This window comes from Cibotium barometz, chromosome 32 (assembly GCF_041138505.1).
Source record: "Cibotium barometz isolate CiBa-2024 chromosome 32, ASM4113850v1, whole genome shotgun sequence".
NCBI classification, from domain to species: domain Eukaryota; kingdom Viridiplantae; phylum Streptophyta; class Polypodiopsida; order Cyatheales; family Cibotiaceae; genus Cibotium; species Cibotium barometz.
This window is the reverse complement of record NC_141077.1, coordinates 19,297,682-19,322,481: the sequence shown is the minus strand read 5'-3', so window position 1 is coordinate 19,322,481 and position 24,800 is coordinate 19,297,682.

The following is a 24,800-nucleotide window of genomic DNA, read 5'->3' as shown; positions in this document are numbered from 1 at the left end:
CATGGAAGCTATGTATGATGGATGAAATGATTATATAATCTGTTATTGGATCTCGTTGTGCTAACCAGTTGGTCTCAACGGAGAGTCCAGAGTGATACTGTTTTTTTAAAAACGAGGGACTAGATGGAATTTTTGAGTTATGACTTCTGTAACCAATAACTATTTGTCAATGGATTATTTTATATGTTAAAGTTTTAAAGAGGAGTGTGTGCATATTTGTATTCGAAAGAAAAAGTTAAGAAAGCCATTCAATTATGGGTGGGTGAGTAATTGTCTGGTTCTACCAATTCTAGTGGTTGGGTGGTGGCTAACCCATGGGCCGGATAGGCTGGAATCAGTGGAGTTTTTATAATTAAATTGAAATAATAGGAATACGCTTAGAATTCGAGTAGTTAAATAAAAACCTGAAGAGTTTCTCAAATGAGTAGATTAATGGCTGTGCCTGACTTCGGTTAGGAAAAAAGCGTTGATTTCCTCAAATGATTAGATTAATAACTGTGCCTGATTTCGGTTAGGAAAAAAGCGTTGATTTCTTCAAACTAAGTCAATGATAGTTTTCCTTCTATCTGGTTTAATTAGGTGAAGGATAGTTTAGTCTCTTGACCCCGTTAGAAAATTCGTTAAGAAAATCAAAAAGGTGGAATCGTCCTTGTTTTTCGGGCAAGGAAAATTTTCTCGGTTTCAATTTCGGAATGACCACCAGATTAGTCTCATGTCAGAACATTTGACAATTAAGAATAAGTATCCTATCCCCAGAATTGATGAGCTTTTGGACAGGCTAAATGGAGCCCAGATCTTCACAAAGATAGATCTCAAATCAGGGTATTACTAAATCAAGATTAATGAACAAGATATCCCGAAAGACAGCCATAAATACTCGTTATGGGCACTATGAATTTACTATCATGCCGTTTGGATTGACAAATGCCCCAGCTACATTCAATCGCTTAATGTAGGACATTCTCAGAGAATACTTGGATGATTTTGTTCTTGTTTTCTTTGATGATATGCTGATTTACTCAAAGAATGCAGCTAACCATGAAGCTCACGTCTGTAAAGTTCTTGAGATTCTAAGGAAGCACCAACTCTGTAAAAAAGAGCAAATGCACTTTCTCTGTCGACCATGTTGAATACTTGGGCTTTCTGGTATCCAAAGACAGAATTTCTCTAGATTCCGCAAAAGTCCAAGCAGTCATAGATTGGCCTGAACCAAAGAAAGTGAAAGAAGTCAGGGGATTCTTGGGATTAACTGGTTGGTATAGAATTTTTATACCTAAGTATGGTCTCATAGCTTCCCCCCTGACTAATCTTCTCAAGAAGAATACCCCGTTTCAATGGACTGCGAGGTGTCAGAGCGCTTTTGATAAGCTGAAGACCGCCTTGGTAACCAATCCCATTCTAAAGTTGCCAAATTTCTCTCTACCCTTTGAGGTAGTAACTGATGCCAGTGGTTTTGCCCTGGGGGGTGCGCTCATGTAGGAAGGTCATGCAGTGGCCTATGAATCTCAAAAACTCAGAACGCATGAGAGAAATTATGTTGTCCAACTTGGAGCTACTTTCAGTAGTCTATGCCCTGAAGTTGTGGAGACATTACCTAGTGGGTCAAAGAATCACTTTGATGATCATCGGAGCTTAAAGTGGATCTTCACTCAGAAGGATCTCAACATACGCCAAAGAAGGTGGATGCAGACCTTGCAGGAATTGGATTTTGAAATCAAGTACCGCCCAGGTAAAGAAAATGTGGTAGAAGATGCCCTCAGTAGAAAAAACCTCCTTGCTTGCAATCATAGTTGTGTCAAATCCATTGATTTTAATGAAGCAAGAGAGAAGATCATGCAGGATAGATTCTTTGGTCCTATTGCAGGAAAGCAAAACTCCTCATCAGGAGTTGAACCGAGTTCAAGGTTACAGCCTGGATGAAGGAATTATGTATTATAATAGCAGGCTATGCATTCCCAACAATGATGAGAGAACTAAGGGTCAAATTCTGAATGAAGCCCATGATAGCCTTAAAGCAAGACATCCATGTTTCATCAAGACCTACATGTCTATAAAGAAAAGCTTCTTTTGGCCTCGACTAAAAAAGGATGTACTTAATCATGTACGTCAATGCCTGATATTTCAGAAAGTCAAAGCCGAGAGAGTAAAAATGCTTGGGAATTTACATCAATTAGACATCCCCCACATGAAGTGGGAATGTATCAGTATGGATTTTAACACTAGACTACCTTTAGTGCAACCAGGTTACAACTCCATCTTTCTGGTCATCTGATTCCAGTAAAAGAAACCTACACTGCAGTGGATGTGCCCTGATGAGTGTTCCTCAAGGAAATCTTTAGATTGCATGGCCTACCTAGGAGAATAGTAAGTGATCAAGATCCTAAATTCACGTCAAGATTCTGGACTGCATTCTTCAAAGCAGTAGAGTAGGAACTTTCTTGGACCTCAGCACAGCTTACCACCTTGAGACCGATGGTCAAACAGAAAGGGTGAACCAAGTAATCGAAGATATACTTCAGTCATACTATGGTTGCAGGGAACCCAAGAAGTGGCTAAGCTATCTGCACCTAGTCGAATTTGCCTACAATTCTTCTTATCACCGAAGTATCGGGATGAGCCCTTTCAAAGCTCTGTATGGACAAGACTGCCTAACACCATTAACTTGGTCCAACCCATTGATTAGGGTCAAATTCTCTAGACAGATGCTTGACGACATGGAGCAGCAGATGTAATCAATCCACAAGGATATAAAAGCTGCCCAAGATAGATAGAGGCAGTACGCAGATAAGAAGAGGTCAGATAGAAAATTCAAAGAAGCAGATATGGTATTCATTCAAGTACGCCCCAAAAGAAGTTCTCTATCTCTTGGGAAGTACAAGAAGTTATCCCCTAGATACTTTGGGCCATATCTAATTACAAAGAAAGTAGGTGACTTAGTCTATGAACTTCTTATGCCTCCTCATCTCAAAAGTACATAATGTATTTCATGTCAACCTACTTAAGAGGTATGTACCGAGCCCGAATCATGTGCTTATTGATGAACTCTTAACTTCTTCAACCAAAGGGAAGACGCAACTCCAACCTGAAGAAATCCTTGATGTTCGAGAGAAGGTTCTTAGGATTAGAATTTTGAGAGAATTATTAATCAAATGGAATTTCTATTCTTTTGAAGACACCACCTGGGAGAAAGAAGCCGAACTGATGCGGGGTTACCCTCAGTTTGCGACGAGAACACTTTTTTAATAAAATATTTTTAGTATGCATTTTCTTATACCTAGGATGAAAATTAACACTTTTAGAATACATATACGATGGGAATTACTCTTTTTGAATAAAAAATTTAAAACTTATTTTTCACAATTTTAGAAAATTTTGCCATAACCTCCTTTGTATGGCTGACCATTTTTCAATTTTTAATTCTCTAAAATTAATTGGAAGTTCACCAAGAGTATTTAAATCATTCTAATGTAAACATATTCTACTTATCAAAGCGAAACATTATGAAAAACTTGATTTTATCCATTAATCATTCATCTACGGTAAAGAATGGTTGGATTTACTAAAGAAGAGAGGGGAATGCCTTTTTTCAATGAGGCATAACATCATATTCGTTTTAGAGAAGACAAAAATCATAAAAGAAACATTGAGAAACTATGGAAAAAGATCAAAATTCACACTTTACCTTACAAATTGCTTGATTCTTTGATCACGGTAGAGGCCCCCAACCAATCAATTGGTTTGGTATACTGATGGAGCCACCAATGGAGATTGAAGAAGGAGGGAAGCTCCAATTTCTTCAATTTCAGCATAATTCTGGCATAGTATAATTCTCCTATTTTTTTTACAAAGGGCTCAGGTTCTATTTATAGGAGAGGGAGGCTCTAACCAAGACCAACCGATTTCTAGAATTTTCCAGATTCAGTTTGGTTGAATTTGGACCAGATTTGGACCTAGTTTGGTTCCTTTTTTATTCGGTTTGGTTCCTTTTTGATTCGTTTTGATCCAAGAGAGAGGAGAGATAAAAATATCACATTATTTTTTAGTTTAAAACTCATTTAAGCATGTGAAGTAGACGCCTCCTTGAAGGGACTCCCCTTCCTTGCACATGTGTCAAATTGGAATCATTATACCCAAAAATACCTCATTTTTTAGTAATACTCATAGTTTTTTACTAATAACCCTTGTACATAGTCAACTCTTCATCTTATGTGAGCATTTACTCATTTTTGGATATTTTTCTTTTACAAACTGGATTTATCTCCTCCCCACACATGGATTGATCTTATTGGTCCATAGGAACCTTAATTTAAAATTTCTCACGATAAGGCCTCTTGAAAAGATTATACTTGATTTCTAATGCACCTTCTGAAAATCTTTTTGAACTTCTAATTCGGGGGAACTTATTTTAAAAAGAAGAGATATTTTTCCATCCAAAAATATTTAAAATCTGAATTACCACTCTCTAGAAGATTTTCTCTCTCTAGGCTAAAACTGGTAGAAATAAGATCCTTTATATTTCTAAAGAGGGATTTGTCTACAGGGGAAGATACTGGACATCCTGAGAGGCTGGGGAGGAATCTTACATAACGAGGATCCCGGAGGGTTCTGACCAGGCGATGAACGGGCTCGCAAGCAGTGCTTAGGACACCCATGCGTATGTCGTGGAAGATATATATGTATGATGACGAAAAATTATTGTAATCTGTTACTAGATCTCGTTGCTGACCAGCTCGTCTCAACGGAGAGTCCAAAGTGATACCTGTTTTTGAGAAACAACAAACTGGATGGAATTTTTGAGCTATGATATCTGTAAATAACCAATAATTGTTTGTCAATGGATTGTTTTATAAGTTAAAGTTTAAAGAGGAGTGTGTGCATATCTGTATTCTAAAGTAAAAGTTAAGAAAGGCATTCAATTATGGGTGGGTGAGTACTTGTCTGAATCTACCAATTCCAGTGGTTGGGCGGTGGCTAAACCCATGGGCTGGATGGGGTTAGGTTGGAATCAGTAGAGTTTTAATAATAAAGTGGATTAATAGGAATACGTTTAGAACTCGAATAGTCAAATAAAATCTTGAAGACTTCTCTAATGAATGGATTAACGACTGTGCCTGATTCAATTAGGAAAAAAGCATTGATCCCTTCAAGTTAAGTCTGTAATAGTTTCCCTTATATCTGGTTTATTCAGATGAAGGTTAGTTCAATATCTTGACTTCGTTAGAAAAATTTGTTTAAAAAAAATGGTGGAACCGTCCCCGTTTTTCGGGCATGGGAAATTTTCCCAGTTTTGGTTTTCAGAATGACCACCAACTTAGTCTCGTGTGCCTAGACATTCGAGGGGTGAGGCCCCGAGTGGGAAACCTTACCCCGCGTATGAGGGAGCTGCTTCCGCTACCAGCTACCGTGAATCCGGTGTGTGGAGGGGGCAGTGGGATCCCACACCATATCCACTCTCACACAATGCATAATAGAAGAAGACTACACAACCACACACTACCTGTGTTAATTGACCAAACTGATCTAGAAAATTTTAGAATCAGTTTTCTTGGTTAGAGGCTCACTTTTTCCTGTAAATGAAGTCTCCCCCTTTTTAAATGGTTAATAGTACAGTGAATTTATTGATAATTCATTAGTTTTTGACCATCTCCTCTTCAAAAGAATTGGTGGCCACTCTTGTTTTGCCAGCAAGAGTAGATCCCTCAAACCATCAAGCCAAAGGAAAGCTGACAAAAATCCATGTAAGCTAGAAATCCTACTTTTTCTTTATTCCATTTAATGGTTTTCTAATTTTTATTTTCTTTAAAATGAAAACTGACGCTATGCCTTGTTGGAAAGGCTTTTCCCATCTCTTCATTCTTGAATTCAGCCTTTCTTTATTCTAGATGTGTAATCAAATTGTTAGAATTAAACTTCTCATATTGTTTCTCTTAAAAAAGTGGAATTTGATTAGTTTAGAATGCTTTAAACCATTTGGGATAATTTCTAAGTATTTTGAGAATGAAAAAATTTGAAAAATGATCAGCCATACAAAGGAGGTTATGGTAAAATTTTCTTAAATTTTGTGAAATAAGTTTTATCTTTTATTATTCAAAAAGAGTAATCCCCACCACTTGTGTATTCTAAAAGTGTTATTTTTATTGTATGCATAGAAAAATGCATATCATAAATATTTTTATAATAAAAATGTTATTTTTTTAAGAATTAATTTCTATGCATAGAAAGATGCATATTGGGAATATTTTGATTATAAAAGTGTTACTTTCATCAAAATTAATTTTTATGCATAAATAGATGCATGAAAGAAATTTTTTATTATTGCATAGAAAGATGCATAAAGAAATTTAGTTTTATTTCAAAAGAGTTATTCTCATCAATTTTGATTTTATGCATAGAAAGATGCATAAAGAAATTTATTTTTATCTCAAAAGAGTTATTCTCATTAAAATTGAATTTATGCATAGAAAGAGGCATAAAAGATTTATTTTTATTTTGAAAGTGTTATTCTGCTTAAAATTGAATTTATGCATAAATAGATGCATAAATGGATTTTTATAAAAGTGTTATTTCCCACTGAAGTTGTTCTTATGCATAAATAAATGCGTAAAGAATATTTATTTCAAAAATAAGAATTCTCTTACATTCTATAAATAGATGTGATATGAATCAAATAGATGAGAATAAATAGAGTATGGATGTGATGAGAATAGAAGTGATGACAATGAGAGGTAAATAGATGTGATGAGATGGGATGCGAATGAATGGATGGATGGATGTGATGAGATTAGAAGTGATGAGAATGAGAGATAAATAGATGTGATAAGATGGGATGTGAATCAGATAGATGGGAATGGATGGATGGATGGATGTGATGAGAATAGAAGTGATGAGAATGAGAGGTAAATAGATGTGATGAGATGGGATCCGAATCAGATAGACGGGAAAGAATAGATGGATGGATGTGATGAGAATGAGAGGTAAATAGATGTGATGATATGTGATGTGAATCAGATAGATGGGAATGAATGGATGGATGGATGCGATGACAATAGGAATCGAGATGTGAATGAATGTGATAACATGTGAATGAATGTGATAACATGTGAATCGGGATGTGAATGAATGATAAGGGACATGAATGAATGTGTTGGCATGTGAATTAGGATGTGAATGAATGAGATGTGATGTGAAATGGATGTGATAAGATGCGATGTTAGATGTTAATGTATGTGAAGTGATAAGATGTATGGGTAGATGCAAGTAGATGTGATCTGATGAGGATAAATGAGGAAATAAGTGATGAGTTAGAAAAAGATGTGATTAGATGAGAATGGGAATACTTATGAAATGAATGTGGATAGATGTGTGGGTAATGTGGATTGATGTGGATGGATGAGTGGATAATGTGGATTGATGTGGATGAATGTATGTATGATGTGGATTGATGTGTGGGTAATGTGGATTGACGTGTGGATTAATGTGGATGGATAAGTGGATAATGTGGATTGATGTGGATGATGTGGATGGATGTATGGATGATATGGATTGATGTGTGGGTAATGTGGATTGACGTGAATGGATGTATGGATGATGTGAATTGATGTGTGGATAATGTGGATTGATGTGGATGGATGTATGATGTGGATGTATGGATGATGTGGATTGACGTGTAGATTGATGTGGATGGATGTATGGATAATGTGGATTGATGTGTGGATAATGTGGATTAATGTGGATGGATGTATGGATTGATGTGGATGGATGTATGGATGATGTGGATGGATGTGTGGATGATGTGGATGGATGTGGATGGATGTATGGATTATGTTGTAAAAGATATTGAGATGTGGCACAAACGTAATGGGCATGTGAACATACATAAGTTGAAGAATATGCAAGCAAGAGGCATAGTTAGTGGGCTTCCCAGATTCAAATATGATGGGAGTATGCATGTATGTTATGCTTGCCAGTTTGGAAAGCAAGCAAGGTTTCCATTCTGTAGAGAAGGCAACATGACCAATAGGCCACCACTTGACATTGTTCACTGTGTTGTATGGGGGCCTGCACAAAGCCCATCCATTAGTGGTAGTAGGTTCTGTGTAACCTTCATTGTTGATTATAGTAGTATGACTTGGATCTATTTTCTCAAAGAGAAGAGCAAAGTGTTAACAAAGTTCATGGATTTTAAAGCAGTTTTGCAGAAAAGAAATATGGTTGTTGGATCAAATTCTTGAGGATAGATGGAGGCTATGAATACACCTCACATGCATTTGAGGATTTCTTGAGGAAGAATGGCATTAGAAGGCCACTTTCAATGTAGGTACACACCTCATAAAAATAGTGTTGCTGAGAGAAAAGCCAGAGTCATTGGTGATGTGGCTAGGAAATGCTAAATGAGAAGAGCATGCCAAATTTTTGTTGGGTAGAAGCATGCGCCATAGCGGTGTATTTGCTTAAGAAGACACCTACACTGCCATACATGAAACTATGCCGAAGATGCATCTTACTAGATATAGGCTAGACATTGGGCATCTCAAAGTGTTTGGTAGCATTGCTTATGTGCATGTGCTAGATGAGAAGAGGAGGAAGATTGATTTAAAGGCAGAAAAGTGCATCTTTATTGGGTATGCACAAGATCGCAAAAAACATACAAATGTTACAATCTAGATACTAGGCCAGTGCTCATTTCGGGGCGATGTGGTGTTTGATGAGCTTATTACTTGGTTGGTACCAAGCAAAAGACAAGGATGCCAGTGATTCTAGTGATGATGATGTGTATATGGACTTTTCATAAGAAAGTTATACTTTCTATGTCCGGGCCACAAGAGTCAAGTGCTAGTAGTGTATGTCCATGGTCAAGGTGTTAGAGGAATGATAGTGAAAGCACTAGTAGTAGTGTCGTGGACAAAGGAAAGAAGAAAGTTAAAGGTATTGGCATTACAGGAGATGAGTCATCTAGTTTGGAGAGTTTGGATGAGGAACTTGGCATACCAGTCTTACGCACACCGGGTACAAATTAAGAGAGATATGTACCTCCGCATGCTAGAGTGACAGGTGTACAGAGTGATCCACAAGCCTTGTAGACATCACAGAGAGTCACGTATCTAGACAGGTTGACATACCATGGTTTTGCTATGCACTATGCATATATGACCTCTTTGGTAAAGCATGTGGAACCTACATGCTATGCAAAAGCTATTGGAAAGCATGTATGGGAAAAGGCAATGGATGAGAAGATGGACGCATTGGTTCATAATGATAATTGGGATTTGGTTTCCTTACCACAAGGCAAGAATGTAAATGGGTTTAAAAGGTGAAATGCAAGTCAAATGGCTTGATTGAGCATCATAAAGCATGTTTGGTTGCTAAGGATTATGCATAGACCCTAGGCTTGGATTATGATGAGACATTCAGCCTTGTAGCAAAGATGGAAACTGTGAGGTCAGTTATTGTTGCCAACGGTTGTGGAAATGCATCAAATGGATGTCAAGAATGAATTTCTAAATGGTGATTTGCAAGAGGAAGTCTTTATGGAGTAGCCAGAAGGTTACGTACACCCAAGGTACCCCACTCATGTATGCAGGTTGAAGAAATCACTTTAAGAGCTAAACAAGTACCTCGTGCTTGGAGTGATAGGATAAGCCGATAGAACCCTTTAGGATCCTCCTTAGGTGTCCTAGCACTTCACTCAGGGACCGCTTCGTTGATCCTCACACCCATCGTACCGAAAGCGCACCATTTTAACCGTACCGAGGCTGGTCAAGACCTTGGCAAGCTTTGCCACGCGAGCAACGTCCCTTGACGACACCTCGCTAGGTGTTCCAATGAGCCTCCTCTTAGAAAAACAAAAGCCAAATTCTTCCTCCAACATTCTGGCGTAAAACAGCCCTTTGAATGAAAAAACAGAGGTTCCAATGCAAGTAAAATTCCAGTTTGAGATCGGTTCTGACAACCCTTTTTCCATAATTCCCAGTTTCATAAATGAGGATCCTTGATCTCTCATGAGGGTAATCTACCCATCATTTTGTCCATTTGTCCAACTAGATTCCTTGTGAGTTTGGTCAAGAAAAAACTAAATTAGTTTCGCCAGTCTATTCTTTGGATTTAGTAACTGGAATTGGTCATGAAGTTTTTGTCTGATTCAGATCGAGAGAAGGACAATTAGGTTTACTGTCCGTCTCTCACGTAGTCTAACCAAATTCATTCGGTTTAGTTCTACAAGGATTCCCTTCGACTAAACATCTAGATTTTGGGTAAATATCAATTTAGTGATTACACTAATTAAATATCCAAAGATATTCCTTCTATCACATAATTTCTCAACCTTAATTCAATAGGTAGAATTATGGTGGAAATTCATCTTTTGACACTAAAATTTAATTCAAATCCATCTTTTCTTAAATATCATAAAAAATCTTCTTTTGACTAAAATATCAATACCTATTTTTTTGAATAAACTTGAAATCCATCTTTTTCTCATTTCAATGAGTGCAATCCAATTATCATGGGAATTCCTCTTTTACCATAAATTAAATCTACTTGAAATTCTTCTAAAAAATTACATAAAAATATCCATTAATTCCATTAAGCTAAAAATTCCACTTTTCTCATTTAAACATTTGAATTCCAATATGGTGGGAATTCCTCTTTCATCATTTAATCTTATCTATACAAAAAGATAAATTTAACTAAATTTTCTCTTAAAATTTAAATAAAAATCTTCATTAATTCCTTTACACTAGGAATTACACTTTCCTCATTTAAATATTTGGATTCCAATATAGTGGGAATTCCTCTTTCATCATTTAAAATTTATCTATGCAAAAAGATAAATTTAACTAAAATCCTTCTTTAATTTTTTTAAATAAAATATACATTATTTTAGCATCACAATTTTTCTCTTACTTAATTTGAATACATGGATTTCCATTGTCATGGGAATTACTCTTTTAACATAAAAATGGAATACTAGAAATTCCTCTTTTTCCTATTTAACTATTCATGTATAAACATAAAAATTAAAATTTCCATGATTATAATGAGAATCATTCAATTAATCTAGGATGATTAATCCTAGGATGATTAATCTAGGAAGTATTCTTTTTATATTATGAATGAAAATTATTTATGTGTTATATTTACAGAAATTTTACCATAGCTGCCTACTTTTGACAATTCTCAATACGTTTGAAAGAATAAAGTTTAGTATTATTCATGTGATTAGAATAACCACTAATTGGATCTTTATCCAATTATGGATTGATTCATTAATTTTACCATAAATTAAATAGCATAAAAGTAATAAAAAGCTATTATTTTGGCCTCAATTTAGACAAGCATAGAAATTACTTTTAGATTAGAGAAATGCTTCATGAGAATTTGAATTGAGAATAGGTCATAGGAATGACCATTCTTCGGGGGAGAGAGAGAAATTCTTAAAAAACCATTATAAATTAAGCATAAATAGAAATTTATGTGTTTCTTCATTACAATACAGTAAAGAACTTTAATAGTATTCAAAAACCATTCAAATTACTACTTCTCAAGCTTGAGAGGGGTTGAGAAGAGACACATTAGGAGATTTAAGAAAAAGAAGACAATAATCTACACTTTACCTCCTAAATTACTTGATTCTTTGATAACAGTAGAGGCCCCCAACCAATCAATTGGTTTGGTATGTTGTTGCAGTCTCCAAGGAAGATTAAAGAGAGAGAGAAGCTCCAATCTCTTCAATTTGTAGAGGGTTTTTAGAGGATAATAGAAAATAAGCTTAACTTAGAGTAATATCAGCATAGTTTAGTTCATAGATGAGAATACAAAGGAATGAGGGTCTATTTATAGGTGAGGGAGGCCACTAACTGAGTCCAATTGAGTTCTAGAATTTTCCAGTTTCAATTTGGCTGAAATAAGACAAGTTTTGGACCAGTTTGGCTCCCTTTTTGATTTGGTTTGATTTAGGAGAGAGGAGAGATAAAAATATCTTCTTTTTTTTTTGTTTATAACTCATCCACACATGTGAAATAGGCGCCTCCTTGAAGGGCCCCCTTTTCCTTACCCATGTGTCAAAAATGAATGATTACTCCAAAATATATCATTTTTTATTAATACTTCATAATTTTTAACTAATAAACCTAGTACTTAGTTAACTCTTCATCTTATGTGGGCATTTACCCAATTTTAGGTATTTTCTTTTATTCTTTGGATTTATATTTTTCCAACACTTGGATTAATCTTATTGGTCTATAGGAACCTTAATTGGACCATAATCAAATTTTTTTTGAAAATCATGACCCTTAGGCTAAGGTCTTCAAAATCAATCTTTATTAATTCCAATTGCACCTTGGAAAATCTATTTTGATTTTTTGTTTTAGGGAAACATTTTTTTGATATCTGTAGAATTTATTTATCCAAAAATATCTCAATATTGATTTACCACTCTCTAGAAATTTTTATCTCACTAGGCCAAACAAGGAAAAATAATATTTTCTTGTATTCAGAAACATAGAATGATTACAAGGGATTGAAGTAGAGGTTTAATCAATATTCAGCCCGAGGAGGAATCTTACACATGTAAAGGTCCATTATCACTTTGTCAGGGAGGAGAAATTGTTGGATGGTATAATGGATTTGAAGTATGTGAAGACTGAAGAGCAGGTTGTCAACATATTTAGGAAGCCACTTGGGAGAAAGAAGTTTGAGTACTTTCATACCATGTTGGGAGTACGTGCGATGAGCTTGAGGGGAAGTGTTGATAGCCCAAGCTAATCTTCATCTATTGCTTTACATCATGAGCTTGAGAGGGGCTGTTGAGATTACAAGCTTGATGACAGCTGGGAGCCAAGCACAATATGTGCTGGCATGATAGAAAATATCATGTGTGTGGTAATAAATCGGCGCGCCTAGCTAGCCACAGTGTGTGGACATTAGTTAGGGTTATTTGGTGTGTGAACACAACACATGTATTGAGTAGTTGTGTAGTCTTCTTCTATTATGAATTGTGTGAGAGTGGATATGGCTTCCCTCTATGGTTAGGGTTACATCAATCTATTAGGGTTACATCAATCTATTAGGGTTTGCTCTTGTGTGTGTGCTCTCTCTCACTATCTGTCTTTTATCTAAGGCCACCTTGAGTAGGAAATTGATTACCATGGAAAAATGGGAACATAAAATTCCTTTTTAATTGCAAAATGTAATCACTTCCATCTCTTATAGTAAATGCCTCTTTATGTTTCTCACAGGCCATAATGCTATTGAACCAATAATCAAGAGAAAAAAAATACATATGACATCCATTATAATTTAATGTCACATTATTCTTTTCTAATTAATTTTAGAGAAAAAGGAGCTTGCCTTTGATTTTGCACCATTGGCATCATCTCTCTAAGAAATTGCTAAGCTCAATGTCTCCCATAGCACCATTGTTATCCAAAACAAGGAAGTCCAAAATTATTTGACGGGCCACAATCATTTGAATTTTTTGTGGAACACTCCCTCTATCCACCCTCAAAATTGTCTAGAAAAGTTTCTGTATCCTTTAAATAGATCTGCTCTCTTGATGTCCCACTTTGGACCCCATGTTTGTGCTTGTCCACGTGCACCACCAAGCATTTCATGCCTTCATCCTTTGGTAGCACATATTAGATCATACAATTGCATGTTGCAAATACAAGAAACAACTTTCTTAATGACATGTGATTCTTGTCCTCTCCTCTTTTGTCGAAAGTCCTTTTCTTACGTGTTGTAAAAATATCCATGAAAGTAGGAATCATTGAACTTCTTATTGTTCAAATAGTATTGATGTGTCACCCTATGACTAGTGAGTCTAGGAAATAGCTTACACAAACAATACAATTTATAGAACTTGACTAAAAGAGGCCTAGTTTATTTCTTAACAAACTTCTTGGTTTAATCCTATTTTATTTGTAAATTTAAATCTAATCCTAGATTTATATACTTCATTCTAGCTTGATCTATACTAAATTATATTGATAAGATCTAGCCTCATCTAACTATTAGTCTTAATTTGACTTATTTAGCCTAATTAAGCCTACCCTACACTTATTCTTGAGTCTCATTCATTTGTACTTGTGTAACTTGGTTATGTGTTTAGTACATTAATGATAAATTGTACATGCGCATAGATAGATAGATAGAGAATGTTGTAGGTAGATAGATATATAGATCGAGAGAGAGATAATGTGGCTAGAATGTATTTGGTGTGTGAAGTTAGGTTGAGAAATGGTTTTAATTAGACATGTGGGCAATATAAGAGGTTGCATTGAATGCCAATGTGGTAGTAAGTCTGGTGGGTGTAGGATTTCATGTTTAGGATGGTGCTTCTTGTTGGTCTAAGGTTATGTCATGAAATTGTTTGTGATTTCGTTTGAAATTGGTCTTATGTAGCATACATTGTTGAAATGGCTCCTAAGAGAACTAGCAACAAGTGTGGAGCCAATAATGCTAGTTAATCCAAGCATGAAAGAGGTCAGTAATTTTGCTATATTAAATCCTTGTTGAGTGTGGCTGATGTTTATAGCAAAAAATTTCAATGTTTTCATGTTTTGATTGCATGCATAGGATGAGGCATGCAACTTAGATCTGGGCCCTTTGGTCATAGACATGCCAAATGACCACGAGGTTTTCTCTAGGAGTAGGGTGGGTAGTCCGTTTAAGAAGCAAAGGATTCCCTTAAGACGTACGTTTGTTGACAATGAGGCATTTGAGGAAGATTCAAATGTCCCCAGTGAGAGCATGCAACCCACAACTATTGGGACTACTAGCCAGACAATGGTGGAAGGTACTTAAGATAGTGGGCACACATAGACTCAAGTTGAGGATACATTGATGAGGGGCAGCATGAGAATGTTGACCAAGGTGCCAAAAAAGATGATCCTCATCATTGCTGTCAATTGGGTAAGAGAGTTGCGTTTGAAGAGTGATGTTTTGGAGTCAGTTCTCTGTTAAACGCTCTACCCCTCCTCCCAAATGTCCTCTATGTCACCTTGTTTCACATGAGGCCATTAGGAGGGCATCTCATGACACCTCTTGCCTAGTATCCACATGAGGCCTCTCATGGCACCTCTTGGCTAGTATCCACATTCGATATTGTGACCTACATGGAGAATATGGGTACTTTTTTGGTATCTGCAAGAGGAGGAGACGGTGACTTCATGGAAGAGGATGAGAGGATGATATAGGACGATATGGAAGTCTCTCAAAACAACATAAAGGAGTGGGGGACCAATCTGGAGACAGGTAAATGAAGAATTTGAGAGAGATTACTGATGAGTGGGTTGATTTATGAGTCTGAAAGTTCTTGGTTAGGGATGGGAACCACCGACTAAAAGCATGGATGAAGAGAATCAAGGATGGTATGTTTTATAGTATGTTTGGTATATGAAAATTGTTCATCTCTATAAAACTGTTTCATTATCACCACAAATTTGAATATTACTTGTTATAGTTCATTATGATCATGCTCCACATCATGTTTGCATCAAATTCATGTTCCTCAATGTGGAGAAGAAGAAGGATTGAGAGTTCTTATTGGCCTTGGACACCACCAATGCAATCCCTATTTTTGTTTAATGTATTTGTGAAAGGGATCTTATTTGTACTTATTGTGTGTTCTAGTAATATCATATGAGAACACTGAAGCAAGACCTTGTTAGCATTTATTTGAAGGGGAGTGTATCCCATGAACCTTGACAACACCTTTAAGGCAAATATTGGCAACTCAGCATCTTCAGAGAAGTTCATGTGAAATGCACAGAACACAGCCTTATCCACAATGTAGGTAAGTAGTGCATGAGAGCAGATGAAGGCCTTCTTGACCTAGTCTCTGTAGCTTTCACTCTGCTGCCTTTAGCTCTTCCTAGAAAATGATCCTTATCAAGCAATTCAATCTGCAAGACAAAAACCTCACTTTAAAAAAATTACAATCACAATAACATTTTGCAAAAGATTAAAAGGAAACTACCTTCTGCAACTCATCCTCACTTACTACTTTGTCTTTCATCAAGTTGCATGAGCCAACCCTTTCCACTTTATCAGAATCTACCTGAAGCTTGAAATCTCTGCCAAAAGACTCTACACCTACTAACTCAATAAGCCTGTTCTCAAAATCCTCATCTCTAAGGGAAGGTTTCTCCTCATCCACTCTTTTAAGGCACAAGGCAAGTGCATCAGGAGCAGGGATAAATGAGTGGTTAGATGTTTGCAAATCAAGTTCCAAAAACTCTTCCTTTGACTCTACTTCTGTATCAATAAAGTCTTTGGTCACCTCACAAGCTTCTGAAATTGCTGCAATACAATAGTCTTTCCTGATATTGAAGAGACATTGAAGATAGGACAAAGGAATAAAATCTTTCTCATTGATATAGAAGAAAGGAAGGCTTGGAACAGTAACAGAGGATTCAGATATGCTTGCTTCCTCTGAGGGCTCTTCAGTAACAGTGAAAGCCCTAAATTCAGCAACATCAAGATTTGCACTTTCTTTCTCCTCAGCTTGAACATCAATTTCTTCCTCTTCTAAAATCTCACTTTTCTCTAGCTTTGAGACTGTGGTGACATTTACGTTTTCTTCTTCCTTCTCTGCATCAATTTCTGATTCTTGCTCTCTATCTTGTATTTTTTCTCTCAAAAATAGAAAAAAAAGAAAGGAGACATCTTTGGGGACAAGGTTACAAAGCTTTTTATGAATTGGACAAGAAATGGATGAAGGGCATGTGAAAGAGATTCTATTTGAAAATCTACTGAACCTCTTTGTAACTTTGGCTTTCTCCACTGACAGCTGAGTAAAATCGATAAGGTGACAAAAATCATTGTCTCCAATATGAAAACAATGAGCTTCAATTGACATTTCAAATTGTTTGTACTCCTCTTCAAGAATGTCCTTAAGCTTCATCAAAACATCTGAAAGAACAAACCTTGGATTGAATATCTCCACTGCATCTACGTATAGCTTCATGTCATATATACCTTCATGTCATCACAATCTTGCAAAATAGCATTCAAGAGTCTTTCACTTGGACTTTGTTCAACAAGTTCATGTCGTCTCTCAACACTTTTACTCATTGTGATATTTGAGAAAAACGCTGGAACAATTCTGAAGAAGGCTTGGAAGTCTTTATATGGCAGAGCCCGAACTAAGCGAAAATAAATGGTCCAAAAGTTTTGGAATGCTTCTATCGCTTGGTGCGGGCTTTGGCAATTTGAAGGTTCGAAAAAAAAAGAGAGAGTTTTGCAAAATAGAGCTTGGAAGTCACTATATGGCAGAGCCCGACTAAGCGAAAATAAGTGGTCCAAAAGTTAAGAGCCTTGGCAATTTGAAGGTTCGAAAAAAAACGAGAGAAAGTTTTTGAGAATATCCGATGGAGCACGTGGAGCGTGGCAAAAATACCTTAAATAGTGACTGTTTGTGCCACGTGGCAAAAATGATTGCATGACACGTGTATCCAACGGTCCTATGTACGACGGATTCGAGGTATAAAAATTTAATTTTCTTGAAAACATTTCTATTTTTCACCGACACGGTATCAAATCGAAATCGCTCCTCCGAAATTCCCAGAATCTCCTTTTACCCTTCTCACCCATATCAAGCGATAACGCTCATCCGAACATCTCGGACCTTCTTCATCGCTTGGTTCCGGATCCTCCCCTATCACTTGGCCATACCTCGAATCAAGCGATTGAGCTATTCCATCCTTTTGGAAGCTATTCATCGCTTAGTTCCATCTCCTATAGTCATAGCCTGAATCAAGCAATAGAGCTAATCCAACCAATTTGGATCCGCTCCATCGCTTAGTTCGGGCCACTGTTAGTTTTTTTATCTCAACTCACAAATCACCCCGATCGGGTCTATTCTTTTTCTTTAACTTCAATGGCGAGGACAAAACAGACTGCAAGGAAAGTCTACGCCCCTTTGGAGACTGAAAAAAGCTCAAGATAGGATCTTCCAAAAAGCCAGTTATTGATGAAAAACAAGAAAAGCCTCCTCCAAAGCCTCGTGCTAGGGCAACAGCAAGAAAGAGATTAAACTATCAGGTGAAGTCACTAAGAGAGATCAGAGCGGCACAAAAATCTACTAATCTTCTCATCCCTCGACTGCCATTTATGCGGGTTGTCAGGGACATATCAGAAAGGTTAATTAGCAGAATGAGAAACACAAATCTTGATGAAGTCCGATGGGAGTCACAGGCCCTTATGTGTCTTCAAGAGGCTCCTGAGGATTTTTTGATCGACTTTATGAATGATGGATACATTGTTGCTGCATTTGCTCATAGGATCACTCTCATGAGCAAAGATTTTGTGCTTGTGTCTAGACCTAGATACAAGTTTGACAAAGCTTTGGAACCCATTCCAAGTCAAGATATTGAGGGCTTTTGAAATTCTAAATATTCCTCCAACAAGACAACCCAAACAATCAGTTGTTATTGAAGATGTTTCGCATACTTATAGTACAAGAAAAGCTCACGATATTAAAGAAGAAGTGGAGAAAGAGAGAGAGTAGGAGAAGATTACAGAGGATGCCATTCTTTCTCAGCAAGCTGAAATTCTTCATGCATCCAATTCAGAACTTTATCAGAATGTTACAGGTCAAATGGTAGTAGATGTCTCCATGCATGGAGAGGATGAGGTTTATTGTGACATTGCCCCTGAAGACACAAGTATGCTTGTGAATCACAATATTGAGATATGTGACATAGTCCTCTTTATCTGTCTGAGGTTTGTGTGGATTTCCTTTTTCTTTCTTGATGAATTTCTCAGATTCCATATTTTATTGATATGTTTTGTTTATGTCTCCAGATGTCTTATGAGGGATCTTCCTGACTCAATGGCTATGCAAGTGACCATTCTTGATCCCCTTGTTACACAGTGCCTTTTCAATAGGCAAGGGGATCTTGCAAGTTTTCTAAAAAACTTTGATATGTTGACATGCAATTACATTGTATACCCTTATGTTGAAGTGTAAGACTCACACTCAATTATCTTTTGTCCATCATTACAATATTCACAACTAATTGCAGTATTCATCTTATCACAGAGGCCATTGGAGTCTTATTATCTTCAATCTATTGGATAGAGATGTAATCTTTATGAATTCTTTAGCATCCATTCATGGGAGAAGTAAAATGTAAGAATCAACTTTACCATGGTTTATGTTCTAGAGCAATATTTTGTAAGTTTTCAATTGTTTGGTTGACCCTCAATATTTTATGCTTGCAGTGCTGCCAAGCTTATCTTGAGTTTCCTAGGTTCCACCTATGAAGACTACAAACTTGAAGATTTTAAGTACTACAATCAGAAAGTTCCTTTGCAGAAAGACTCAACATCTTGTGGATGGATGGTGCTTGCTAATGCTTGGAGATATCTTGAGTCAAGATTTAGAATGACAACACTTACTGTAAGTTCATGTAATGATAGCATTGATTGATTGGATCAATACATTTAGTGACTTTCTCATATTAAGAAATTTTATCATTTTCTTTTGTCTTAGTTGCATGAATATCCAGATTCTTGGGTAAGTTGGGTAAGGGAGAAGGCAAAGTCTATGGTTTTGGAAAGATCTATCAATCCAGTTGATCCTGATTCCCCCTTTCCACCTAAGAAAGGAGCCAAGGGTACAACTTCAAAGAAAAGAAAAAAGGAGGAGAAGAAAAGCCATGTCAAGGATGGCTCATCCAAAAAGAAAAAGACCTCTGCCAAAGAGAAGAAGGAAAGAAAGAAGAGCCCTACTAAGAGCAGATCTTCCAAGGGGAAAAAGAGCACTACTAAAGAGAAGACCCATTCTAAAGGGAAGAGCCCTCAGGATACAGAGAAGAGCCCTAGCCCTAGCCCTAGCCCTCCTGCTAAAGAGAAGAGCCCTCAGGATAAAAGAAGAGCCCTATCCCTCCTGCTAAAGAGAAGAGCCCTAGCCCTCCTGCTATAAAGAGAAGACCCCTAGCCCTCCTGCTAAAGAGAAGAGCCCTAGCCCTCCTGCTAAAGAGAAGAGCTCTTCACCAGCTCAAGAGAAGACTCCTATCAAAGAGAAGACCCCTGTCAAAGAGAAAACCCCTGTCAAAGAGAAGACTCCTATCAAAGAGAAGACCCCTGTCAAAGAGAAAACCCCAATCAAAGAGAAGACCACTGTCAAAGAGAAGAGTGCTACTAAAGGTCTTCCGTTTCACTCACCAGTGAAATTTAAAATTCAGAAGCGTCATTCATCCAACAAAGAAAGTAAGAGGGCAAGTGTTGGCTCTCCATTCAATTTCTTTTCCATGTTCCCCAAGAAGACTGCCAAGTCTCCAAAGCCAACCTCCAAAGAACCTTCTCCAAAACCAGACCCCACTGCCAAATCTCCCTCGCCAAAACCTAAAGATCTCAGAGAAGAGCCCAACTTACCAGTTGAGGAATCCACTGCAAAGTCTTCCTTTCCAACACCTCAAGAGCTCAAAACACCGGAACTTGAACCTCAATCAGTCAAATTTGATCGAAGCAAATAGAAGAGAGAAAGATTCTCTAAAGATCCAGGGTCATCCCATGGCAAAAGAAAAGTTGATTTTGTTGAGTGATTCCACAAATTGGCTTTTGTTTTGTTCATTTTGTCCATATGAACACACCCTTTTTGGGACTATATTCTGTACTTAAATTCAGTATCAACAATTTGATATTCAACTATTAAACCTTGTTTTGTGTTGCGAACAATATGTTGACCATTTTTGTGAAGAAGTCAAGACGAAATTTAGAAGAATATATTGATTACATTATTGGAGAAATCCTTTTCAGCTTAACAAACTTGCCCTTGCAAGTGGCTCAAATACAACTTTTTTTGGGGGACGACATGTGATGCATGAGGTTACACTCTCCATCCTTGTACTGACAACAATATCATCTACTTTGAATCTATATTCAGGTGATGTTTTGTCCAGAAACTCAAGCGACTCTCTTACATGTTGTAGTCTCCAGTTTGATGTTACTATAAGGTTCCTAGGATCTATGAATGGATGGACTATGATGTTAAATTCAAACTCTGGACAATTCTCTTCAGAATCCAAAGGGACCCAACTACCAAGCTTTCTTTTCCATCTCCTATAGTCATAGCCCAAAACTAGGGATTGACGATATAGTTTGTATGAGATAGACATAGAAACTAGTTTGTGTGAGAAACTAGTTTGTATGAGATAGTTTGGACTATAGTTCGTCATACAAACTATAGTTTGTATGTAATGTATGCAGATGTAATGTATGCAGACAAGGGGCTTACTCTACAACTGATATTGTCGCCAATATGAAAAGTTTCCTTGGTACTCCATCCTTCTCCAAGTACAGTGTCCAGATCAGTTGTAGATAGTCTTCTATTAAGCCACATCATTCTTGTCCTCTCCAATTCCATTGTATTGAAACATGCCACAAAGACAGGCAAGAACCATTGAATTTTTATCCTTCTTGAAATCCTTCCAGGAGACATAGCTTTAAGAATATCATCTTTGATTTTGGATTTGAAGCTTGTTATGGTATTTGGATCAGGAACTTCCCATTCGAGTGACATTAATGTGGGAATAGGTATGTCATATAATTCTCCATGAACACCTTTTCTTGATGGAACCCTGTATTCTGCAAAATACACAAATATATCCACTGATTTGTAAAATGAAGGTGGTTTGTCTGCATACATTACATCTGCAATCCCCTTGTGAATTGCTTTGAATGTGCCACTTAAGCTCTCAACAGGCTGCCACTCCACAGCTGTTGATGGAAAGATAACTGAAATTAAACAAACAACAAATATATCAGAAGGAGAAATATTGTGTTGTATCAAATAGATAAAGTTTTGTTAAATTACAGTAAGAATGGAGAATTGGATGTTCATCCAAGTTCAACACCATGTCTTTGGCCATGTAGACATGTTGAACTTTTGAAAGCCAGCCATTGTCGGTCACTTTGAAGGCAAGAACACGACCTTTCCAATGGGATTTCACTTCATTTCGCTTGGTTCTTTTCACCCTGTGGGCACCTTTGCAAGAGGGAAGCATTGTTACCCAATCATTCACACGAAAAGACATGGGTTTCCAAACACCATCCTCTCTGGTGTTATGAAAATCACAAGAAGTTATATTATGAGAAGGACGACGTGAGGACGCCATAGAAGCTCACAGATGAGAGAAAAATAGTGAGTCTTTTGAAAATGCAAAGAAAGGAGAATAAGCCATATGCCAAAATGGAGGGAAGGTGGAAAAGGGAATGAGCCATACCAAAATGGACAGAAGGTGGAAAGTAGACGTTTGAAAAAATTTGGTGATTTGTCATTAATAGCGTTGTTTTCAGAGCCTGAAAAGAGAAGATTTCGTATCTTCCTGCTTGATTTTTTGAAATATAAAATGGAACAAGATGTCACTATTTTGGACCCAAACTTTAATGTTAGAAATCGTAAACGTCTAAATTAAGCCGTTTTAGCCGTTCGCCACTAAAATAGAACCGTTAAGAAGACATTTAGAGGAGACAAGAATGCCCTACTTTTGTATACGTGTCAATTCACAATTGGACAATTTCTTAATCCTTAGATTAACAAACAGCCCTTTTCTAGCCGTTTTTGGCCCTAATTGATGCCTCCTATCACGAGAGAGTAAACGGATCTTGGGGATGAGAACTCAATGTTATCACCCACTACACAAGAGAGGGGAATCACTCTTCGATGGGAGTGTTTGGAGTGTCCATGATGGATAGAGTATCCCATATGAGTGATTCCTAAAAAATAAAATGACTTACATGCAAGTTAGTATTATTTAGCAAATATGTCTTTTCGATATGTGTATCATTGTGATTGTGTAAAATTTTTTAAGACATAAGGGCTTGCATGTAGTCAATATTATACTTATTTACTTGTGACCCAATTTAGGTTTTCAATATATCATGACGGCCGATGCGTTTCTTGTGGATGTGGATGCCATTGAGGACTTTTCTCGCAATAAAAGTTTTGCATACATGTATTTGGGTGTTGTGTTCTATTTTAAATTGTTATTATTTGTGATGATTTATGGTAAATTACTATGTGTATTATTCAAGAATTCATGGAATCTCACAAGAATGACATGTATACCTATCATGGTGCACGATCTACGAGGGTTTCTTGGCTTATCTTTGCCAATTTTCCCACCATGCTACTAGTTTCTAGATATTTCGGAGGGTAAGTCATCTAACTACACAAGCAAGCATAATACTCTCTTATGTGATTTCTATTTGTTTGTGGATAAAATATCTACTTTTTTCTCTCTTTTGCACCACACAAAATATTCTAGAGGGCATTGAAAGAGAGATTCCTAAGTGGAATGTTTTCTCTATATGGCTCGTGGACTTGGCACACGAGTTTCTTGTGCCAAGGGTTTCTAGTTACTTTATGCCTTGCGTAACATTTTGGGAAGGTTTTAAGGTGAGCAAGCAAAGATGGGTTGTAACTCCATTGTACATGGACTCTCATGTGCGATGGAGGATATATGCATCATCCCAACATCATCCCAACACTGGTGAGGAGGTCTGTTTATGTTTAGTTATTTTTGTGTGTTTGATGGTGTCGTCATTGAAGATCATCATCTTGAAATTTAATCCTTTTCGTGGTGCATAGGTAATTGACCTCACTGTAGGCTAGCATGAAAATGTGCATATCCCTTGCTATGATAAAGAGGCGGTAGAGAAGGTGTCTCATTGTATGTTCCCTATAAACGAGGAGTTTTCTTTAGGATATTATGATAGGTGGAGTTGTAATAGACCGTACGATGGTGGATGGAGCATCTCTTCGCGGAGTTGAATGCTCGCATGTTTTTTTAAGGTATGTGAAACATATTTCTTTGTTAAGAATTTACGAGAGAGTATAGAAGCGTACATGAAGATATGTGGTTTTTTAAATTATTGGGGTTATTGTGTAGGTGCTTGCTCACCACATTCACGATGGAGTCAGATTTGGTACTCGATATTTTTGCAAGTTGTGGAGACCTTGGTTCAGCTAGTGTGGAGTTTTTTTTGGCACTGCTTATGCTTAGAGTTGGACTCCTATGCATACACGTGCTTCATGAAGGAATCTAGTAGGGAGAAGACTTCCCAAAAAGTTCCAATAGTTTGTCGAATCATTGACTCCTCTTCACCAAAATTAAATCTTGTAAGAAGTAGGAGAAACAACAGCAACACATGGAGGAGATCAAAGCTACAAACTACTCCTCAGTGGATCCAAAAGGAACTTCTACTAGAACAAGGCTTTTATAAAGGAAATTATTGGATTTGCTCGGTCCCTAAGCAAAAGAAAACTACCATCTTACCCCAGCCCAAGGTTTCTGAAAAGATGCAGGGGGGAAGAGAGCTTGAGCTCTTGCAAGCACACACACACACTCACAAAACCCTAATAGAGAACACACAAGGTGAGAGGCTGAAAATCTTCTTCTTCTCTACTCAACACTCAACACACCATATACAAGAATAAGAGTACTCACAATATGAAAGGTACTCAACCAAATACATACACGGGTTCTCTATAGTGTGAACCCGACTAAACGAGCTGGCGCTGTAACTATGCCAGTCTCTAGAATGGCTGTCACACAGCCTATCATCCCACTGGCCGCATATCACCCAAGATCTCACCAACCATGCCAGTGGTGTAAGTGTGGGGCCTATCCCCTAGGCGGGTCATTCAGTGGCCACCGCCTCACTAGACGAGCTCGATATCTCAACACTCCCCCTCGAGCTCAACTCCATCTCATGTACACCAAGCAAAGCCCTGAATCTGCGGAGCTTCTCTGTACGCAATGCTTTGGTGAAGATGTCAGCTACCTGATCCT